The sequence below is a fragment of the Parasteatoda tepidariorum genome, chromosome 7 (genome assembly GCF_982258835.1).
Source record: "Parasteatoda tepidariorum strain Cologne lab strain chromosome 7, Ptep-v5.0, whole genome shotgun sequence".
Lineage (NCBI taxonomy): Eukaryota > Metazoa > Arthropoda > Arachnida > Araneae > Theridiidae > Parasteatoda > Parasteatoda tepidariorum.
Genome location: NC_141761.1, coordinates 43,328,883 through 43,354,525, shown reverse-complemented (window position 1 = coordinate 43,354,525; position 25,643 = coordinate 43,328,883). Strand labels below are relative to the sequence as shown.

Sequence of the window (25,643 nt, the reverse complement as noted above, 5' to 3'; positions counted from 1 at the left end):
TTTCTATAATTGATACAATTTCAATAATATACAAACGGATGCATAGATTTGGAATAATATATTTATCAATTTTTTTAATACATATTTTGTAATTCTTAATACGAATACGTAGTGATCATATTTAAGCATCTTAAAATTTTGCCGCATCTTATATATCGTTTTGATCATATAAAAAAATTTTCAATTACCTGTTCTCGTGTGTAATGCAGAATCTTTTTTCCAACTATTTAATTAAATTTTATCATTTTACAGAATCTTATTCTTTACTCTACCACGTATATTATTTTTCCATTAATATACTAATCAATTGCATTAGTTCTTCAATTTATGTTTTCCTTTGAAGCAAAATCCCTTTTTAAATTATTGTCAAATTTTTATTAAACGAAAAACTTATTGACTTATTGAATTAAATTTTGTTAAGAAATTAACAATATATTTCTGATCAATATTATTCGAAGCAAAGCATCTGCCTATTCACTAAGCATAATATTTTATTGAAAAATGAAGATAAATTATTGTCTTTTTTTATTGTTTCTTATTTGTATGAGTAATAAAAAATAAATCCGTATCTGTGCACGGCAAAAAATACAACTTGCTTTGTTTTTCAGATGAACAAAAAACTATAGACATACAATTTTATTTTGACGTTCAAACTTATTATCGCCCCCTAACTATAACTAAGAAAGTTTCACTTTTAAAGAGGATAATGTTGAAGAAATTTGTTTAAAAAGTTAAGAATATAGCACAATTCAAAAAAGTATTGTTATATCAGGAAAATTCTCGATATGCCTTATTTTGTTGAGCAGCAAATACTAAAAATAAAAAATTGGAAAAAGATTCCTAAGAAATGCTATTTTTAAAACCATCATCTCTAAAACCTGTTCTTTTCCTAACTTTAGAATTTCCATAATGCTAAAATAAAAGACATGAAAAGATTTTTTGATAACAAATTATTTTACAAATGTAATTAATATGTTTGGCTAATAGTTTTTATATACTTTTTTAGAAATTATAAATAGAAATTGTTCTCTTATTTTGCCGTAAAAAGTTACGAATGTTAATGTTTCTTTTATGCTCAATTGACGTGGCAATGATTTAATTAACAACAGAGTTGAAATATGATTGGACGTAAAATTTAATTGCTTGATACGGTTAGAAACAATTTAACTTATTAAAATTATAAGAAATTAAACTTGTTCTTTTACTCTGTTAAGAGCTACAGGAAAAATTATGAAAAATAGTGAAAAGTTCCATTTACCAAAAATTTTACTATTCATACATTTAATGATGTAACTTGAGTTATTTAAGCAAAAAATAAAAATAATAAAATAAAAGGTAAAGTATAAATTCTATTGAAATATGTCCTTAAGTATATACTAAAACATATCTAGAATAGATTTTGGATCGATGTTAACTTGTTCGAAATAATTGACTTGTAACTACTTAACTTTGATTACAATGGAGAGGGTTCATTCCATTGTTTCTTTCGACTTTTGAAATTTCACTTGTTGACGGAATTGTTTGACATACTAAAAATGATTCTCAGAGCAGTAGTCAAGAAAGAAATAAAATAAAATAAAATAAAATAAAATAAAATAAAATAAAATGAAATAAAATAAAATAAAATAAAATAAAATAAAATAAAATAAAATAAAATAAAATAATAAAATCTAATATATATAATTCTCTTACGTGGCTCCAAAATTTTGGCTGTATTTCTTTTCCGCCGGTGGCAACGTTTGCTTTGTTTTGTTTACGTTACTCTTTCTCTTACACGGCGAATCGACCAATGATTGCTGCTAAAAATTTCACATGCCAAATCTAGCTGAGGTGGCTCAACATATAGCGCATTTAAAAACGGAAACTGAAATAACCAGAGAGCATCAGCTGCGGCAATCTCATACTATTAAGCTAGGCAGAAGTGAGTAGTCTTTGTCGATAGATCTCTATTTTAGTATTTTGTCGAAAGCGCTTTTTTTCACGAATTTATGTATTACGAATTTATTAGACGATTTTTGATTTATGTCACGAATTATACTATAGCACATTTCTAATAGGTTTAACGAATTACATGTCATTTATTTGAATTCAAATTCATTTTAACGACAAATTCAAATTTATATAAAGTTATTTACTAAAAAGACGTAATTTTTTTTAATAAAAAGTTTTTATATGGATTTGAATGATTGTTTTGAATTCTTAGAATTTTGTGCATTTGCAATGTACCTAAGTTAGTAGCGAGTGAAGCTAACTTGGTTTGCGAAGCAAACCATATAAGATGGCGTAGCAATTTTCGGGGGTTGGCGAGCGTTAGCGAGCAGGGGGCGCAGCCCACTAGTAAAATAAAATAAAGTAAAGTAAAATAAAATAAAATAAAATAAAGTAAAATAAAATAAAATAAAATAAAATAAAATAAAATAAAATAAAATAAAATAAAATAAAATATGCTGCTTTGAATTTTTTAGAAAGTTTGATGAATTATATATTATTATGTTCTTTTCAATCTAACAGGTATAATCATTATCTTACTTAAAACTAATTTAAATATCGCATTAAATATTTTAGTTGAATATGCTGAGTCACTAAATATATAATCCCCAAGAACTAAGACAGGAAGATAAAAATTTCATTATCTTCAAAAAATATGAAAATGTAAATAAAAGTCGATATGTTTTGAGCACTCAAAAATTCACGTCACAAGTCTAGCGTGCCCTGGGAATGATCAACATTCTCAACAAACTAAAGGACTCATACAGACTAGAAGAACACTTTAGGTTCTTCCCTTTTTTGATGGCGTAGTACCTTTCAAGAGTAGGAAGGGTTCTTCCCTTCCTACTCTTGAAAGATTCCCTTTTCAAGAGTAGGATAAATCTATGCTACACATTCTTTGATGTTAATGACTGATATATTTAATCTCGATTATGCAAAAATTCGAACCATCTCCGCCACATCAACTCGCATTGATACCTGGGAATCCTGTTTTGTTCATATGATGTTGATTCTCTTGTTAACGATATTAGTTTCACACCATCTCTCCATGGAACGTGGAAATGCATTTTTCCCTGATTTGGCTTTCCCGGCTATTGCGATTTTCTAGTTTTATTTTGTTTTTATTTAATTTCTTATTTTCTACTTCATTCTAATGGTACTTTGGATTTCCAGTTTTATTTTCCACTTTGATTTATGCTTCACACTTTTGTTTTATAACACTTTTATTTTTCTTCATTCACGTCTCGTCCCGCAATGGACTGATCGTTAAGACGCGGTTCCCAGCAGATCACCGAAGTCAAGCATCACTGGCTACGGTCAGTGTGGGGGTGGGTGACCACTTGGATCAGTCTGCGTAGGGACCGAGGGTGTGCGGTATTGGTCCTCGTTAAACTGTGCTACCGTAAAGTGCTCGACTTCGCACGCAGGTCGTCGGGCTACCGAAGCGGGGGTGCCATCCCTTCCGCAGAGGATCAAAATTGTGATGGCATGTCTTCGGATCATCCTCCGGGATGTTTCCCAGACCGTCGCCAATAGCCCATTGTGCAGCTCTAGTGCGACGTAAAGTAACAACAACAACAACAACAATCATTCACGTCTCGCGAGTCTTAACAATGGGCGTTTATTTTCTTCATAATTTTTTAAAGGCAATAAAGTTTGCACCATCAAGTATAGTAGATCTTTCTTGATCATTATTTCGATAAGAATTTTATGCTGAAAGTAGCAAACATCAGTAAATTATTATTTTAACAGGGTTCATGTGGTCCTTAAAACATTTAAAAATGCAGTGGTACCTATATTAAAATAAAGAAGTAATTTTTAATTTTAAAATTTAAATTTTAAAACATAAGATTTTGTTACCAGATATTTGAAGTTATATGTTGAAATTGATTATTTAATATTATGGTGAATATAACCGTAATAAAAAACATTTATCTTCTTAGTGTTTTTGTCACAAATACAGTTCTTTATGGACCTTACGAATTCTGTTTAATTATAGTAGCAATATTTGGTGATCGTGACTGTTGAACATGTTAATCAGTATTATATGGTGAATATACAAAAATCCATTTCAGAATGTATAAAAACATTATGATACTACTTGCAAATTATCAGTTATAAAAAGAAAGCTACGTAACTCACATATTTTGTAGAAACAAATGATTTTTTTTTTTAAATAAACCATAGAATATTTTTAGACATACATTTTTCAATCTTTTTAAAATGTCACATAATATTCACTTATTTATTCATTGAAAAAAAATATCACCGTAAAGAAATAAAAGAAATATCGAAAAAAAAGAAATATATATTAAACCTTGTGAATGTGTATTATAATTTCTACCAGATATTTTACAATTTTCACCTGTATGCAATTAAAATGCAATTTTTTTAGTACAAAATCTTCATATTTAAGAACTTTAAAAATAATTTAAATACAAATAATGCCTTATAAAAATTTATTTGTTCAAATACCAAATAATTTATAAATGGATTCAAATTTTATTTTTGAAGGAGATGTAAACGAAAACAATCTTTGCTTTTTGGACAGTAATCAACAAAAAACATATCTGTTCTCTGGAAACTTCAAGATATTTTTCTATTAACTATTTAAAGAGGGAAAAAAAGCCTTTTTGAACCAAGCCAACAGAGAAACGAAAATAGCTACAGTTTTTATTCATTTTCTCAGCTTGGTTGCTTAGCAACGAAGTATTTCTCGCTAGTCGATTACGCGGATAGAGTGGTTTTATTACATTTCTAATCCTGCTTTGGCGATAATTCTAGGCATCGTTTTGGGACGATGCCAAATATATAAAATTTCCTAACTTCCCTAATTTCGGATCCAATTTTTTCAAAATTTTGTCTTCCCTCCTATTTTGAGGATCAGGAATCTAAATATGTAAAAATTAATATGTGTTTATTCAGAGAAAGTGCGTTTTTGTATATGATTTCGCAACTTAATTAGTAGTTAACACTAATTAATTATCATATTTGAAGTTATCCCCCAGAAACCTTTAAGAATGACACTTAATACGTGAAAATCTGATCATTAGAACGAAAGTTATTTAGGGTGTGTGATGATGCTATCACAATACCCTCAAATTTCAGCCTTCTGACATTCGCCTAAATTTATAATTTCACTTTTGTGACTGTGCCTTGCACTTAATTTTTTTAACTGCGACCGGGAACCTTCCTAAGCCTGTTGCCCGAATGGACGCGCACATTTGATTTGTGTTGTCCCTCGAACGAGAGGAGCAAAAACCTTCAAGAATCGATTTCCTCCTCTATTTCTTTATTAATATTTATGTGTCACTGAAATGGTGTATTTATGGAGGTTTAGTAAATCGAATAGATTAACCAATTTTTATTATTAATTTGTTGAGATAACGACAGAGCATGCTGCGAAGGAGGCACGTGTTACCTTTGAAGCTTCAGATTCCAGGAGTAGTTCCAGTACTTCTTCATGAGCAATCATAGCGCCTTTTGTGTGATGTGGTGTTCCCACAAATAAAAGAAAATGATCCAGAACATGTTAGTCATTATTTCCCAGGTTTATGACGAGTGAATCCTGAGGTGATACTACTCTGTACCATGCACGTGAAGCAGCCGATACCACAGGGTGATATCTTTTTCTTGCTCACAGTACATAATAATGGAAATTATTTCATTTTACCAGACCATTATTCTCAAAAGTGAAACTCTAAATCTCCTTAATATTCCTTGAACTGTTAATGAATAAATTCGCAACTGTTATTTACTCAAATTGCCATAGTTTATTTTTATATAATATTGAGTTTTGTTTTTATATATTATAAACCAAGATGTACAATTTTTCGCTTGATTCCAAATTTTTAGTTAACTAATACTTATTTCTCAGTTAGATCTAAAATGAAAACCTTTTGATAGTCGAATTCGAAAATATCTTTTTTTAAAAAGAAAAATAATTTTCCTTCATCATTTATTACCCATTGGCAAAATGGGTCTTGTTTTGAGTTTGATGGCGTTCGCATCTTCTTTGGTCGTCATCACGCTTTTTAACTGTGTTCAAGAGTTATAGTAAACAGTGCGCATGCGTCGTCTTGCATGCGTTGCTATGGTGACCGCTGCTGTTTGATAATTTATTTCAGAATTCTGTTTTTCAGTTTTGATTTTGTTATGCGTTGAGTTTGTGATTTTATTTCTGAGACATAGGACCAGAGAAGTCCCATAAATACTTCTTGTGTTGTGAATAAAAGAGAATTTAATCATTTGAACGATATTTTTGTTTTTATTGTTTTAGTTAAGAATCAGAAATTGTAACCTACAGTTCAAACCGGATCGTTTTCAATGCAAATTAAGTTGGATATCACAAAAACGAGGGTCCCGAACTGATTGACATGGTCCCAAAGATTATAGTTGAAGCAAGAAAAAAACGATGACAAGGCCTAAACTTACCGAGGCTGAAAAAAACCAAAGAAAAAGAACGTAAGCCGGAATACCTAAGCGTTATACACAAACGGAAAAACAAAAGGATTCCGTTCGCAAATGCAAGCATGGAGCCCATTCCTAACTAAAGTTCCAAAGTGGTTGACATAATTGAACCCTATCGAAGAGCGAATGGTGACTCTCCGAACCCCTTACATGCAAATACGAGAACTGGGTGTTGATCACCAGTTAGGGAAAAAAGGATCCATTTTCAAAGTACACAATAACTTGCATAAGACTGTAGACTGTCTTCCACTCAATGCAAATGATTCATTCACTATTCATGTAAAATTGGAAAAAAATCCTAGCTTTCTAATTCCCTTTCATGCATGAACTTGTGAATCTGAAACGAACAGATTACGATCTCCATCAACCACTATTGTAACAATCCGAAATTGTTGATATTGATCTCGATTAGGTGATCGAATTTTTTTTCCTTAAATTTATATTACAAACTGTTCCTATAGCATTTCTTGAGATATCGTCTTATACTCATTATCTTCAATATTTATGAATAACGGCCAAAAATTTCATCCCTGTTTTTTTTTTTCTTTTCTTTTTTTCTTTAAAAAATAAAGAAACATTTTTAGTTTTATTTATTTATTTTTAAAATTTTGTTGCGTGTCTGTTTTTTTCCATCTGAAATGAGGTCAAAGTTCAATATTACGATAAATTTTGCTCTCGCTGTTCAGGAAATAATCGTAATTTCCATTGCAGAAATGCACATAAGTTCACTTATAATTTTAACACTTAATCTAATCCGAAATTGGTCAAACAACGATTAATTCTATTTTGTGATAAAAGCTCTGCTGATAGTGGTTAGAAAAGGATTATTGTTAAAGTTTCGAAATCAAACACAAAAAACGTACTTTCTATGAGTCGCAATCTGGGAAATATTGTCCCAATAGTTTGGTCTGGAGAATGATTTAAAGTTTGGACCCCTGAATATAAATTTTACTTTTCGCGTATTTCCCCATTTCTTAAGCGAATTAAAAAAATTTTGCACACAATAATAAAATTCATTTACCCAAAGATAATTCTTTGAAAAATATAACTTTTAGTAACTATTTATTAATTTTTAGTAAATTACTTACTATTAGTAAAAAAAGAAGTCATACAATTACAATTTTATAGAAGTTATAATATACTATTTTTACACCATTATAAAGAATGTAATTTTAAATAGCAAATTAAAAATTTTGTTCAAAATCGATTGAATAGGAACTATTCGACTGATTTCGCTCAAATTTTGTATTTTTTTTTTTATTTAAAATTACATTTTTTTAAATGATGTAAAAAGTAATAATTATTTATTGGAAGTTATATTTACATGGAATCTTCTTTGGATAAATAAATTTTATAACAGTTAGCAAAAACTTTTCAATTTGCTTATTAGTTTATCGAAATATGGTGAAATACGAAAAAATAAAATTAACCAAATTTAAAACCACCTTCTTTATTAAACTATGGAGACCATATTTCCCAAATTGTGGCTATCTCTTTAGAAAATATGGGTCAAAAATCTGAAAAAATATATGTTTATTCGAGAAGGCACGTTTTTGTGTCTGATTTCGTAACTTAAAATATCGTCTTCACTAATTAATTAGCATATTCTCTTCAAACCATCAAGATTGAGTTCTAAAACATGAAGACCGGATTAGATCAAAAGTTATTTAAAAGTTAGTCGTATTTTTCACCATGAATTCTGATCAATGTTTCCTGACTATACAAAGAGAATAGACTAGAACTCTATCTATACCAAAATGAATGGATGTTCAAATACTTATTCGAAAACTGTGCTTAATATTGTTTTAGTATTTTTATAATTGATTAGTTTGGATTTTGACTAAAAATGTGTATTTTTAATTAAAATTTTTTTATTTTGAATAGTTTTTGCCCTTAATAAGCTTTAATTTTGAATATGTCATCAAAGTACTCATGTCAAAAAGTTTTAGCAAAAACTTTCATCAAAGTTTTCCTGTCAAAAGTCAAAAACTATTTTTCTGATAATTTTTTTCCTGTTAAATAGCCGTACTATTCCAATTTAAAAATAATTTAAATTTCTGTCATTCTCAATTCATTCCCGTGACTTGATTGCATAGTTATCGTTAATGTATAAAACTGTTAGTTCGTTAAATTTAAATAAAAGGTAAGTTGAACAAATTGTTTTATCATATTCGACAGGAATACAATTTCATTCGATCACATACAAACACGACATGTAATAAATCAAAGAGTGGAGTAGAATTCGGTGAATGCAATAGTATGGAGAAAGCTTGTTGATAAAATGAAATTAGTAAAATGAAACTTGCAAATGAACTTAAATTAGAACAGTGGTTTTAATCTATTACTTCAACATCTCCACGAAAAACTTTTTTCAAAGAAGAAAAAAAAGAAAAATGAATGTTTTATTCAATCGCTTAAATATTGTATACATATTTCAAAGTTGAGATTCTCGGAATTGCACAATGAAACAGGTTTTTTTTTAATATGAATCAATAGGCTAGATTAAAAGTGTTTTTCTTTTTTTTTTGTCCTTTGTTACTTCCACTACTTGTTGTTGTTCTACTATACAAAGTATGTCGATGGAGTACTTCCAAAATTCGTTATACAATTCGTTTTATGTAATCACCAAGATATAAAATTTTATATAATACTAGTGGGCTGCACCCCCTGCTCGCTAACGCTCACCAACACCCGAAAATTGCTACGAAATCTTATATGGTTTGCTTCGCAAACCAAGCTCGCTTCGCTCGCTTCTAGCTTAGGTACATTGCAAATGCACAAAATTCTAAGAATTCAAAACAATCATTCAAATCCATATAACAACTTTTTTAAAAAAAATTACATCTTTTCAGTAAATACTAAGTCATTAAAATAAATTTAAATTCAAATAAATGACATGTAATTCGTTAAACCTATTAGAAATGTGCCATAGTATAAAATCTTAAGATAAAATTTGATTAAAACTGATATCTCTTTAAAAAGGTTAAAATTTTGGCTATAATTAAGTCTATTAAAAATTCGTGATATAAATCAAAAATCGTCAAATAAATTCGCAATATATAAATTCGTGAACAAAAAGCGCTTTCGACAAAATACTAAAATAGAGATCTATCGACAAAGACTACTCCCTTCTGCCTAGCTTATGCTCTCTCTGGTTATTTCAGTTTCCGTTTTTAAAAGCGCTATATGTTGAGCCATCTCAGCTAGATTTGGCATGTTACATTATTAGTGACAATCATTGGTCGATTTTCCAGTGTTGCCATTCGGTGAGTTGTAATAAGGTTTTTTTTGTCTCCGTGTAAGAAAAAAATATATATAGATGATATTCCAAATTCTGTGTGCAGTAAAAAAACACATGCTAAGAAACTTACAAAAAATGTGGCTTTAGATTTCTGTTAACCTGAACTGGTGCTTTGACCAACAGGCCTGATTTCATAAAACAGGTCTGTTATCAAGACATGTTTATTAGTTAAGTTAATTATCAAGTCAGCTCTTGACGTGATAAGTCCGGTTTATAACAAATCTGACTAAAACCTGACTGTTTCAAAAAAACATTGCACAGACCATTCTCTTTTTTTTAAATGAAAACTCCGTATACAAAGTAGCTGGTTAGGTTACTTTTATGCCAATCATTAAAGGTTTCTTTTATGGTAATCATGCATCACTCAGAAATATTCCCCTTACATCAGGTTTTCAAACCTCTTACATCTGTAATGCGCGCTCGCATTTCTATATTAATTGTTGTATTTTTGTATAATCAATTTTGCTTATAGACTTGCTTTTAAAACGTGACGTCATGCTTTTAAATTATACATTTAAAACTAAATAATTTAAAATCAACAGTAATTGAGTTTTAAAAAATTTATGTATTGGAAAACTAAAGTAATGGAGAACGCGTGCTACTTTCCAAAGAAAGTTTTTGTAAAAGATTTAATAAATATTTCACAAGGAGCCATGGTGGCTCAGGGAATGGAGTGATTGCTTCCTAATGAGGTGTCACGGGTTCGAATCCAAGCGATAACTGGCAGAAGCAAATTCCGCACTCAGCTCACCTCAGCAGCAATGCTGGCGTAAAACATCCTCAGTGGCAGACGGATCATGGGTTAGAGTTCCCTTGCCGGTAGGCCAATCATGTGATATTTTCGGGGTTTTCCTCTCCATGTAACGCAAAAGTGGGTTAGTTCCATCAAAATGTCTACCACAAGTACTAATTTCTTCCAATACTTGATCCGAGATACCCCATGTCTTTTGAATTGGGTTCAAAATTACACAGCTACGGTGTTGAACATTAGTAGTCGTAAACTCAAACTTGGTTCTGCAGTTCAATGACGTTTATAAAATTTAAATATTTTGCAAGATGAATAGTTTCCTAGAGACGGTTACATTATAAAAATAAAAATATTTTACAACATGAATGGTTTCCTATATTGCAGATAGATTCATAAATTTATATCGTCAATTTTTCCTGACAAACACATAAAATTTAAACATCATGAAATTACAGTTGCACATAATAAATGATGCAACACAATAAAATAAGTTTTGGAGTCTTAAAATTATAATTTTCAATCTTAAAATAATTTATTAAACGATATGATGCCATTTAGATTAAATAACATACTTAAAAAAAGAAACCTCCAAGCTACCTAAACATATTAACTATTTAAGAAAATTTAATTTAAAAAAGAATTGTCTTGAAACCATATTAAACAGTACATTTAGACAGTACTTATTAAAAAGTACAGTACATTAGAAAAAATATTAAAAGTACATTCACTTTTAACCTAATATTTTACTAGGTTAAAAGTAAATGTACTTTGCATTTACTTGGAAACATGGTATAGTTTATTAGCTAATCTAACATTTGTTATACACAAGATATAATGTGACGTACTTAAACCATCTCATGTAATATAAAATTAAGAGCTCTATTGTAAACTAGAGAAGAACAAGTTTATACTTACGTTACAAAGGTTATATTGAGAAACTATCTCGCGAAGCAATGGAATTTTATCAAATCAAAATTCAAAAGAGCATTTCCATTTTTTTTTCTTTCTTTTTTTCAAATGAAATTTATGAACTTTTAAGAAAATACCTAAACTTACGCATATACGCGCAATCATATGATTTTGATTATATGAAAGACGCTTTAAAGTTAAAGAATCACAAATTATCCTTTCTCGTCCTATCATAGGCTAGTATTTTTTTTTTTCCATAAAAGGTATTTAGAGTGATTTGGTGGGTTTTTACCGATTTCACTTCAAAATTTCCCCTAGCTGGATAAGTACAGACGAGTTTCAAATTAGTTTCACAACGTTTTTTTTCTCTAAAGAGCATGTTCCTTTTAAGAATTATGATTATCTTGAAAAAACCAACTATTAATATTTGAATATTAATACTTTCAGCTATTAATATTTGATTTTCTAAGAGGAGATGGTACTTGTTTCATTACTTTTGCTATTTCATTTAAGAAAAAAAATATTACTTTTATTTAATATTTTTAATATTTATTCTCTTATGCAGGATAGATTTTTTTTTCTGATTTCGTTACTTTTAGTTAAGGAAACTTTCATAAACAAACAAAAATATTATAATATATAGTAACGAAAAAGGAATTGTAGCACTAAAAAAGACATTATAGGAAAATTGATTCTGGTCAAACTGAATATGTTTATAAGAAAATAATTGTGAAATTTATTTAACTTCCTGCTATTTTAAAAATAATAAAGATAAGTATACTTTTGAAAATTTTAAATATGTATCTAATTTCGGTCGAATCTATTTATCATTTACCTTCCAGAATTACCTCAGCAATAGAGATTGCGAAACTTGTAAATCAAATACCAATCACAACAGATGATATTTAAAATATAAAAGGAGACAGTTTACTAAATTTGCTGTAAAATACACTGTTAGAAATTTAATTCTAAAATTATGGTAAAATAACCGACAACAGTCTGTCCATCCAGTTAACGGTAAAATTTGCGTTAACGAACATTTTTGACATTTGCAGTTTTGTTTAACCATTTACAACCACCATGGTTTCTAATCCATTAAAAAGAAATATAACTGGACATTGGATACAGTTTAGCAGCTTTATGGTGCTGTCATCTAGGTGCGAATGAAAGTATCCTATTCTAACAGTCCAGAGTCACAAATTGGGGGGGGGTGCTGTATCTTGGAAACTCTTTTGGTATTGAAGGAGATGGAAGAAATATTGCTGTGTGGTCTCGAACCCCCGTTTTTTTTGGTCATGAGATTGACATATTAGCCCTCTCAGCTCTAATATGTACTGATTTGCAAGAAACTAAGCTCGATAAAATTCTGGTTGTTTAACGGTATTAGGAGAAAGCAGTTAATAATCGGATTTTTTTCACAGTTAAAAGTTTGAATGCCGTCATATTTATGGATATTAAACTGATTTGTTTAAATATGGTAAAATAAAAATTAAATAAACTGTTATTTAATTATTTTTTCCAAGTTATTTCAAACAGTGTATGTATGGAGGTATATTGAATCCCATTATCGCAACTCTTAAACTTGCACACACATTTTTATGGTTCATGTTATATCCTTATTAAGATTTAGCAAATTTGTACCGTACTATGGTAATGTACCGATATTACTATTCATTGATCTGATTTTTTTGAGTGTACAGGATTCATTTTCAGTTTATTAAGCAAAGATTAAGAATATCTGATCTATAAAAAAATATATATAAGAGATGGAAGATTGAGTTCAAGTTGGCATTCTTATTAAAATTACATTTTTAAACTTTTAGGCGCCATAAATTTGACATTAAAAGTTAATGCAACTGTTCCGAACGGACACAGGAGAAGCATGGATAGGAAATACAAAATTGGCGAATTATCACAATATAACACAGCCGAAACAAAGCCAATCCCGCATAATCAATAATTGGGTTTAAAAATACCTTGGCGCTCACGAGTCGCCAACAAAATTATGGGAATTAGTACAACTCTGCAACTGAAACATATTTGCGGTAAGAAATTTTAGAATCAAAAAAGTTATAAATAGATTTTAGTTTTCGATTTGGAGGCAGTGAATTAATGAGTCTGCATTAGTAATGAAATAAAAAGTATCCGTTACATTGATCGATAAAATATATATATTAATCTTTTAAAGCAAACATAAAATATATATTTTATGTTTGCTTTAAAAGATTAACTCTTTGATTTATTTTAAACATAATTCGATTAATAAAATAAGCTTAAGTAATCAAAGATATTTTGAAAAGTAGGAAATAAATATGTAATGCCAATTGTGGCATCACAATTATAAAAAGACGATTAAATACGTATGCATTTTCCGTTTGTGAAATAGAAAAATTCTGTGAATAATAAAATAATTTTTTAAAATTGCAAATTGTAGAAAGATTATATAATTTACAAAGTATATTGCCTGCAATATCAAGAAAAATGGTTTAGATTATGCTAATTTATTTAAACAAAAATTTTAAAATATTTCAAAATATATAAGGTAAAAATATTATCTAATTTACAGAGTATATTGTATACCGACAGAGTATGTTGGCTACAGTGCATAAAAAATGCAATAGCAAGAAAAATAGTACAAATTAGGCATATTTAAATGAAATTTTAAAAATATTGTGGAATGTATAAGAACAAAAAATATTTAAACTGAGTGTATATAACGTTCGATGAAAGAAAAATATAATGAAAACTGTCTCGTACAAAAATGAACCATGCCGTATTGTTATATCTAGATGTTTTTTTTTAAACATACAAGTGGTAGTTCAATCTCCAAACCTAAACTCAAAACTGAAAAAGTATTATATTTTAAAAAATTCACTAATTATTGTAGTTAACAAGTAAATGAAAGTAACAGATTTTGCAATGATCTGACTGAAAATAATAAAACTGACAAAATGTTCAAATAGTGAAACGTTCTAACATCTGTTATTATATGAACTTGGGACGGAATTTTTATCAACTTCTTTATTCAATTAAGTCACATACTTAGACATTTGATATCATGTCAAGCAGATTTATTGCAGTTTGACATCTTGAAACTGGTTGAAACCAACACAATGTTTTTTTTCTGAAGCCATCAAACTGAAGATTATAAATTTTTTTAATGTCGAATTTGTCCTTGCTTATGCCTACTGTTTTCTTTTAAGTGAACAACCTAGTTTACATCATCAACAGTTGGTAATCATTAATCTATTTATCATAAATTATCAAGGGTGGTTCTTCCTTTTTGAAAATAGTTCAAAAGAAAAAAAATTGCGAAATCGTTAAAAAAATACATCAATATTTTATCCCTTAAAGTTAGACATGCGTCCATTTAATTTAAATAACTTTTACAGTAACTTAACAGTATGTTAAATTAGTTTTTAGAATGTTAATTCCATCTTCCTTAATAAAGTTTTAAAACTAAATTCAGAAGAAAAAAATTTAAATAATTTTAAAAATATAAGTAGAGATTCTCGTTTATATTCTTTAAGAGAAATTTTTCAGTTTCTCATTTGTAATTCAGTTTTTTATTTGTTAATAAATGTGTGGTAAAAAGAACTATAACTTTGAAAACAAGAACTTTTGATGAACCGTTACATGTAAGCGGAAAAATTACCGAATAAATGGTTGAATAGATTCATTAGCCGAAATTAAGGTTCTTTTTCTCCAGAAATGTTATTACCAAACCATACGGCGATTTAACCAGAATTTTTTTCCGTGTAGATAAATTGATTAAATTGTGTTGTAAGTTAATCTTGAAGACAAAAATTGGGGGGAAATATAAATGGGATACCTTTGGATCTTGGGACATATGTTTCCATTAACCTTGGATGGTTCAAAAAGGGGTAATCAGTTATGATTTTGTCAAAAATGAATTAAGGACCACAAATTATTTTAATTTGCATATTCTTTACAACTTATTTTATTCACATGAAAATCGAATAATAAATATTTAAACTAGATACCTAAAATTAGCATTAAACTACACTGGTCGACAAAATTAAGAGATGGAAGACATTTTCTCAAATATCTCAAAAAATACTGAACATAAATAAATGAAATTTGGTATAGATATAGCTTATTCCATGATAATAAAGTATGCAAAGCAAAAATGAAAGTGTCATTCACTGGCAAGACCTATTGCCAATAAATCCAATGTAGTCTGAACTTAAAGATAAAAGATGACAATAAAAGTGTGTCTTGTACAGTGTGTGTTGCCTCTAGTATGGTGTATGGTCACCTCTGACACACAGACAGCATGCACAACGAGTATGCAAGCTGTTAATAAGGGAGTTAAGGAGGACTTATGGAAGATCCTCCCATTCTTCCACCAGAGCAATTTTTAACTGCAGAATAGTTCTGGGGAGAGGTTGGCGCATCGCAATAGCTCTCCCAAGAACATCCCAGACCTCCTGGCTGTACCTCTGGGCATTCACGGAACCATTGTCAAACACATGGGGCGGTGTGCGGGTATATTGCATGATCCCTGTCCAAACCATGAGTCCTCCACCAGCATAATGGTCCCTTTCGATAATGTTGCTGGGATGGTATCGGATTCCAGGTTCCCTCCATATCAATAACCGTCCAGAAATAGCATCATAGAAATGTGCGTCATAGAAGAATATAGCGTCATAGAAATGTGCGAAAATGCTTTCCATCTCTTAATTTTGTCCACCAGTGTATTTTAAAACCTGGCATAAAAAACAGTTTTACCATTATATTAAATTGCAACTACCATTAGCTTATAATGCTTTTGAACGACATTTTATAGTGGCTCGTTTCTTGCAAGAAATAAGAATAAATAATTTTATTATATAAAGTGTGACCTTTCAAAATAATTGACGAATGAAAATAAATAATTTCACTTTTCATAAATAAGAATAAAGCATGTTTCAAATCAGTTATTTATTTACTTCCGCACAAATTATCATATTTCTGTCAATACAAATTCGTTTTTTTTATTGCAATCGGAAACAACTGCTTAAGAAAATATTGAAATGAATTTTTTTCTCTAGTTTTCTTTATTTTTCGAGATAAGTCTGTGTCAAGACCCCAAATATAATGTGTTAAAAGATTTTCTTATTGACGTCTAACCTTATTGTCATTGAAAAAAAGGTTTTATGGACAGTTTATTTTACTGTTATCTACGACTTCAATAAATGATGCTATTTTCAAAACCGGAAAGTCAACATCAATACATCGTCTTGGTAAACATAAATAATTCATCTGATCGAAAGAAATATAAACAAAAATATTTTACACTTCTCGTAAGATTGATAGATTGCTCCTACGAATTACTTTTTTTGTCAAATCTATAATTATGTAGTATCATTCTTCTACACATATTCTAATAGTCATAACCTTGTTAATCACGAGAGTAAAGTTAATTATGACCCACGAGCTATGTTGCAAAAGTAGAATTTTTTTGTATTTACTTCGGCACTTTTAATAAAAGGTTATTAAAATATACCTTTGTCTATATATGATAAATACATATATATGCCCTAATAGTCATAACCTTGTTAATCACGAGGGTAAAGTTAATTGTGACCCACGAGCTCTGTTGCAAAAGTAGAATTTTTTTGTATTTACTTCGGCACTTTCAATAAAAGGTTATTACAATACACGTTTGCCTACATATGATAAATACATATACATATTCTAATAGTCATAACCTTGTTAATCACGAGGGTAAAGTTAATTGTGACCCACGAGCTCTGTTGCAAAAGTAGAATTTTTTTGTATTTACTTCGGCACTTTTAATAAAAGGTTATTACAATATACCTTTGCCTACATATGATAAATACATATCCATATACATATTCTAATAGTCATAACCTTGTTAATCACGAGGGTAAAGTTAATTGTGACCCACGAGCTCTGTTGCAAAAGTAGAATTTTTTTGTTTTTACTTCGGCACTTTTAATAAAAGGTTATTACAATATACCTTTGCCTACATATGATAAATACATTTACATATTCTAATAGTCATAACCTTGTTAATCACGAGGGTAAAGTTAATTATGACCCACGAGCTCTGTTGCAAAAGTAGAATAATTTTGTATTAACTTCTGTACTTTTAATAAAAGGTTATAACAATATACTTTTGCCTACATATGACCCTCTGGAGAGCATACCATTTAAGAGAACAGAATAAAGTTTATCATATAAATTCTTTATAAGCTATGCCCTAAAAAATGGGGATATAAGTGCTTATTTAACTCTCACAGTTTTAGTTATAGCAACAGAATTACGAAATTTTTGACGTGATCAAACTACGATCCATTCAATAAAAAAGTTTAAAATTGAGTTATATAGTGATCAAAAGAAAAAAGTCATTTTTCGACTGAACTAAACTCAAGCACTAACTTATAATATCCATCTAAGATGTTATTTTTTGTTGTTTTTAATGGTTTAGTTAAGATACGCTTATTCTTGCAAGATAATTCCAGTTGCAAACTCAAACGCTGGAAATTAGTAAAGATATGGTTAACTGCTTTCTAAAAGATATTGCCCCAATAATTAAGTCAAGAGAATAGATTTAAAAAAAAAAAACAGATTATTCCGATCGAAATAATAAATTTTGATAAACATCTTGTAACTTAACTTAATAGCGAAAACAAAAACTAGAAAAAGTTAATGCATAGAAATGCAATATGTAAATATACAGAGCACCAGAAAAAAAAGCGGATCACTCTGAATAATTTTTGATTTAATGACGGGATCTTCACTTTGTCTGACTCAATCTTAAGGGTTTGTAAGGGGGATTTCAAATATGCTAATTATTTAGTGCAGACGATATAAATTACAAGATCAGGCACAAAAACGTAATTTCTCTGTATAAACATAGCTCTTTTCTACGAATTCGGAGTTCTAATCCCAAAATACAGGAAGTAGCCGCAATCTTTGAAATATGGTCATAATAATTTGGACAGGATAGCGGTCCAAAGTTTTGACCCCTTAATGTTAATTTTACTTTCGGCGTATTGCGCCATATCTCGACAATTTTTTACCCAGATTGAAAAATTTTTCTAGACAATTATAAAATTCATTCATCTTAGGATATTTACATATAAAAATAAGTTTTAATAAATATTTATTGTTTTTTCAATAACACAGGCGAAATAATTTTGAATTGTAAGGTATAAAATCTTTACATCGTTTTTAAGTATCTAATTTTGAATGGCAAAATACAAAATTTGAGTGAAATCGGTTGAATAGTTCCTGAGAAATCGAGTTTTAACTATACGACTTTTTTAATATTTGCCCAATTTTGCTCAAATTTTGTATTTTGCCTAGTAGTGTTAAATACTTTAAAATTATATAAAAAATTGCTCACCTTACAATACAAAACTTTTTTTACTATTATTAAATAAAATAATAAAAATAATAAATATTTACTAAAATTTATTTTTTGCGTAGAATTCTTTGGATAAACGATAATATTAGGGGGTCAAAACTTTAGACGGCTCTCTTGACCAAACTATTTAGACCATATTTCCCAGATTGCAGCTATCCCCCATATCTTTGGAATCAGAGATCCGAATTCATCGAAAAAAAGGTATGTTTATTCAGAGAAAGTACTTTTTGTGTGTGATTTCGTAGCCTGAAATATCGTCTGCACAAAATAATTATCGTATTTGAGATCCCTTCCTCCAACCGTTAAGATTAAGTCCTAGAACTTGAAATTTGATCATTAGATCAAAAGTTATTCTGGGTGATCCTGTACCTCTTTGTATTACTTTCAAAAGAACCATTAGAAAAATGTGGTCAAACATTAATACTAAATTTTCACGGATATTTTCTAGTGTTAGCTGCCATAGTTTTAAAAAACCTGCTTTGTCATAATTATTAAGACAAAGGCATTTTTATTAATATGTTGTATTGAAGACGACTGATAAACTCTAGTAATTTAAAACAAACCAAAAAGAAAAACTTTACAATTTTTTTTATAACTATCTACCTTATTCTTTGTAAAATTTCAAGTCTGAGCGATTGTGAAAATTAATCGCAATGCAATAAAATGATACCATGAGACTTTAACAAAGCCCAAGAAGTAAGTAGTACCTAATATTAGATACCATCTGAAAACCAGAAAAATCTAACACTAATACAATCATTTCCTTATGATTTTATTTTCTAATCAATTTTATATCATTATTCATTTTCAAGTTGTTTTTTAGAAATTAGTCATTTTATCAAAATCTCAATTGAATCTGTTATTTTATAAGACATATGTTTTTTTATAAGTGATTACTCTAGTCATCTCTAATTTTACTCTAGTCATTTGTAATTTCGCAATTATCTTACATTATTCATATTCTAAAATTATGTGGCGTTTTTGAATAATTTTAAATAAAGGATAAATAGAAGTCTTGCTTTTAACTAGTAACATTTTATTATTTAAATAACATAACTGTATTGAACAAAAATTTAACAATTAACAGGATTATTTTAGAATTAGAATATACAATTAATTCAACTTATTTATACATTAATTCTTACGTGCTTTTTAGAATAGATGGAGAGAGACTTACCAAGTTTAGTCATGGTTCGGCCTATTGTCACTTAGGCTGATTGCTTTTTCAACCCTTTCCTTCGGCTGCTTTTATATCGTATTTTTTGGGTGATAAAAAGTTACAAATCTGAGGAAAGGTCAAGTTCAAAAGTCATTGTTGTTTTCGAGTTTGTCCCGTGATGGGTCAATCACAGGATGGGGGTGACATTGTAAGATTTAAACCTAATCGTTTATTTGAATTACTTTATCCGTATTTAACTTACTATTTGGCGATGGAGATTTCCCACAGTAGTTTTATTTAATCGAAGACTCTGAAATGTTCTAGAAATCAAATCTTAGCCCTTTCTCTTGATTTTAATTTTGAGTGACGATAAGCGTCACATCTTCCTCAAAAGCCGAGAAAAAAAAAGAGAAAAAAAAATAATTCTTGCTTAACCAGTTAAACTCAGAAGGAAAGTCTCTCTCTTATTTAACACATAACATAGTTTTCATTGTTTTTAAAACTTTAAGTAAACAATCATCATAAACACGATTAAAGTGAAGTACAAAGCAATATAAATAATATGTAAGGAAAAAAAAATATAACATATACATAACAATAGAATACACCTGAAGATCTTGCATTCACAGGAATAAAATATTATTTAGACGAAAGATTTTCCCAAATTTGACAGAAGAATCCTAACAATGTAGATGATACATACATTGTGCAAAATAAATTGGTAATTTATAATTAGTATTTCATTTTATACAAAATTTGCACATTATATATATATATATATATATATATATAAGAAAATAATTTGTATTTAAAAGAGTTAAAATCTATAGGATTTAAAGAAATGTTGTTTGATTAAAAGGAAAGGATAGTTCGATACGTTCTAAGAAACTTAGATATCGTGATATTCCATTAAAAAAAATCTTTTCGCAAAAAAAATATACATTATATATACAGGATATAGGAAAATACATACATATATATATAGGAAAAATAAAAATATTTAAAAAAAAAAAGATATCCAAAATAATAGAAAATAAAATTTACATTTCATCTCCTACAACAAGTAATGCAAGTTGAGATGATGGTAATGCTTAAACAAATAATAATAAGAAAAGCTCCAAGCATTTTGAAACCAAAAAATACATTACTCAATGTAGAAAAAGATAAAAAATTAAAGAAACCTGAGCCAGAAGAATCAGAGCTGGTTATCGCTTTAGTGTATGAGGAATTAAAATTTAAGAGATTTATACTAGGCTCAGTTAAACAAAATGAAAGAAGTTTGCAATGCTTCATTTCTCTTGCTACAAGGCATAATTTTTCCTCATAACATTTTTGTTCAGCCTGAAATTTAATAACGAATTCCTGTGGCTCAGTCTCCAATACAAATGATTGAGTGTATAAAACAATTTTTTGAAGTTCAACAGATACTGTTCCAGCTTGGCAACTGGAATGAGCAGTAAACTTCAGCTCACTTAAAATCTGACAAGAATAACAGCCTTTTGCCGTTACCTCACTTTCCATAATTTTGGGACAAATTTGTGACGTGTGTAGCATTATCTTGTAATCACTAAAACTAATGGAGAGTTTAACAGCTGCAGTTGCCAAGAGTTGTGATACTAGGGAACCCTTGTTCATAGAAAATAAGTGCAAGTCTCTGGCCAGTGGAAGGGCTTTTTCCTTTGAGCCGGTTATCAGGGTAAGGCCATCTGGTTTCCTTGTACATCTCAATGTTGTCTCGAAGAAATCACACTTAGTGATGTCGGGATCAAATATGAAACTTTTGGTGAAGCTTTCATTGGCCTGAATCTGACCCACCAAACCAGCCATAGGAACATGTTGAGGGGTAGCGGGCGTCAGATAAGCCTCTGATGGATTTCCAACTCGAACAACGAGGGAGTCGGAAAAATGAAGTTGTGGTTGGTTTAGCGAACCTTGAATTTCCATAAAAATTCCATCTTTTGTTTGGGCTGATAAAGGGAATGTCAGTACTTCTGACGTACCATTTTCCGATCGTTCAACCTCTATTGTATATTAACACTGATGACCTACAATGGAACGTACTTCATAGGAATGTATGAGATCAGGGATGTAAAATACACGGTAAAATAAGCATCCCATTCGGGAAATAATAGTGCAGCCGCTACCCACGCTTGAAGGGTGGCAATTTGTTGTGCCCGGATAGGCCTTACTTTCAACAGTTAAAGCTTCAAATTCCTTGTCTGGAATACAGTGTTCACCCCATGCACAATAATAGTTCTGGGGACAAGCCAACTGACTGATGGTCCTTTCTTGCACTGGAAATGTAAAATATAACCGTTTGGATGAAAATTTACATTGAGCTGAAATTATATTAAATTTCAGATGAAATCGATTATTTTTGTGGGCATCTTGAAACCATAAACATGTTTGATACTCCAGATTCTTTAGTGTTATTTCCGCCGTCGTAAAAATTGCACATTTTTGATGACCGTCAAATGTTTGACAGTTTTGAAGGTCGGAAGTAATAATCGAGTGGCTTGTACAATCACTAGTTACTGTTGCTAAAAGTGTTAAGAGTACCAGCAAAGGCAATGTGTCACGTCTGATTTGTTGGTTCGCATGATTTTCAAGAAATTGGTTAAAATTGAAAAATTGGCGCCGAGCTGAGTTGCCAACAATCGCTCCTCCTAACAGTGAAATGCGGAGAATACCTCTGATGAATTTAAAGGAAAATATAAATATATAACATAATGTCTTTAAAAAAAACGTTGTTCCTCTGAAAATTAGTCGTAAAAAGAATAAAAGTAAAATAACTACTATAGCAATAGCACCATAAACTAGATAAGCAATATGACGAGGCCAGTATTTGATCTGATATAAAAATTCCTTACAAAGAATACAGTTCGTGGAACGGCAAATAACTTTTCCTTCTAGGTAAACTTCGCCATGTACCGCCTTCCCATCAGATGAGATGAAAATTAAAGTTAGTTTGTCCTTGAAAGCTAATAGTTCGGTAGGTAATACAACGTTGAGATCCTCTTTAATGTCATAAATTATTTCATTACCAGAGATTCTGGCTATTAATTTCCCGGCTGACGGGACAGAGACCACTGGTTCATTAAATGATAATGTTAGGTTGTGCTGTACAAAGAGAGCACTTGCGAATTCTAGAAGTTGTCTTGATTTGCGCCCTGCGTGAGGTTTCCGATATAAACATATATCGAAAGAAATTATGGTAGTATTTGAAACCCAACGATTGGCTTCAAAATGAAGGAGTTCGTATTTGACTTTTCTTACATCACATTTGCAAGAAGCTTTATTGTTGCAAGGATATACGGAACAAAATTCAGCTGTACCCGAACAATTTTGAGCGCAGTCACAAAGGAAGTCCATTGCGTCCCCTCTTTTTACATCAGTTTCTGAACAATAGAAAGAGGACATATTACCTCTATTGGTTGTAGGCCTGTCCATAAATTGAGTTGGAGATCTAAATGTTTCATCCTGTTGAAGTAGTAAAGATCTTGATGACACTACACAATTTTGGCAGGATGTTCTTAAGCAAGCGTCGGATGGCAAATCCAAGTTCTCGATTTCTCCTGAATTCATCGTAGTGCATTTTTGTTTTGCTTCATTTAGCCTGCACACCTGAACATCGTGTGCACTTACCAAAGTAAATGAGAAATAGATCAGTAGAATGGCTGAAATAAGCAAGGAAAGTTCTCTCCATCTACTCAATAAACTATTATAAAGTTCTAGTACTTAAGAGTTTTTTTTTCTCTTCCACTCATTCAAAACTAATCAAGTATTTAAAAATTTTGTTTCAAGAAATGACAAAAGATCATTAAACTTATTTGAGTATGAATGAACTCATTTAATTTTACACATTAACTATTCCTTATTTGCTCTGAATATAAATATTTCATTTCGATTACTCGTAGTATTTATGAATTAGTATCGATACTCATTATCATTTGATCCAGTTAATTTCAGTATTTGTGCTCATTTTAATTAATTGTATACCACCAAGAATGGTATAGTACAGTATACTTGCTTTATTCATACATATTGTACATAAATATAAATTATTTATATACATATTTTAGAAGTAAAATTTACAAATATTATATAATTGAGAGACAAAAAAAGATTTTTTTTTCTTTTACTTATTTAGTATTATTATTTATTAGCATTATTCTATCCAAAGTGTTTTTTTTTTTTTCGTTCTCTTTATTCCCTACTTATTTAGTTGACACATATTGGTCTCCAATTGTTTAGTCAACGTAACAAAGTTTTATAGTGCCTGCGCAAAGCATTGTATTGACGCAACGAAACAATAAGTGACTAGATCAATTCCTCAAAAGGGGCCGCGGATTCCCATTCAAGAAATGATCCGAAATATCTATATGAACATTGACTAAAAAAAAACAAAGAGTAAAGAGAGGAGGAATTTTTTTTTTTTTTATTGCTAATAATTTGTATAAGATTGATTATAAAATATACGTGTTTGTTGAGGATAAAGCGTTATGTTATTGATACTTGGGTCCCCTTCAGTTTGCAATTCATTCGAAAGCTTGGCAGATAAGGCATCGGCTACTTTCTCTAAAATTCCCTTATCTGGGTTTGAGTGATCAGAGTTCATTGCCCAACCAAGAATTTTACTTGAAAGCGAATTATTATCGGAGGATTGTTTTTGAGATGTTCGAATTTCTGGCTTATTTACCTGAATTGATGCTGCATTTTTCTCAGGTCTACGCCGAAGGTTGTATCTCGGTGCTGGTGAATCTACCAGTGATATCGGAGAATCATTAGTTCCCTCAATTTGCTGTGTATGACTTTTTACTAAAGATGATTGAGAATTTTGAGTAGATTGTTGTTGCGATAGTGATTCCGTTGTATCAATACGCTTGTGTGATAATGACTTTTTTGGACGGTATATTGTATATGGAATATAATCATCCCCATCATCTTCCATATCATAAGGAAATGAAGCATCCTTACACTTTTCGTCATTTATTTTTAATACATGTGTCTGAGAAGAAATAGTGGCGTTCGGTACATTCGTAGTGGTCATTTGAGGAATTTCTAAATCTGGTCTGCGTTGTGTACATGAAAAAATTCTATCAGTGTGTACCTTAGTTGGTTTCTTATATGGTTTGTTTACATCTTGAATTGTATAATTTAGATCAGAATGTTTTTCAATAATTCTGTAAGGTCCTGAAAATTTTTTAGCAAATGCTCTACCTGTTAATTGATTCGATGTTGGTGTATATAAATATACTTTTTGACCTAAATGATAAGTTTTAAGGTGAGCGTGTCTGTCTCGAATGCGTTTTTGTTTTTCAGCAGCTCTCTCTAAATTTTGATACACTTGACGATACACCAGTTGCATCTTTCTCATGTTTTCTTCAAGAAGGTTGTCGCATGGAAAATAATGAATTTTAGGTTCTTGGTCTAATATACGAAAAGGTAAATTCAGATCGCGATTAAACATAAGATAAGATGGCTTTTCTAGAGTTGTGTCATGGTAAGAGTTGTTATAAATAAAGTTGTAGTACTGGAGATATGTATCCCAATTTGATGCTTTGTCTGCTAAACAAGTGAGGCTATTTTTAATGCTTTTATTAATTCTTTCTGAGACTCCATTTGTTTGAGCGTGGAATGGTGTCGTCTTTAATTTATTAATTTGCAA

General features: G+C 29.9%; 1 protein-coding gene across 1 annotated transcript in view; it reads right to left on the bottom strand.

Annotated features, from left to right (window-relative positions):
* The window catches only part of LOC107452687 (organic cation transporter protein), a 60,124-nt gene extending 40,051 nt beyond the window's left edge, over window positions 1–20,073 (bottom strand). The window contains exon 1 of the mRNA XM_021146883.4: window positions 19,994–20,073. The gene's annotated coding sequence lies outside the window, so the exon portion shown is untranslated. The remainder of the gene's footprint in view (window positions 1–19,993) is intronic.
* Window positions 20,074–25,643: the final 5,570 nt, after the last annotated feature.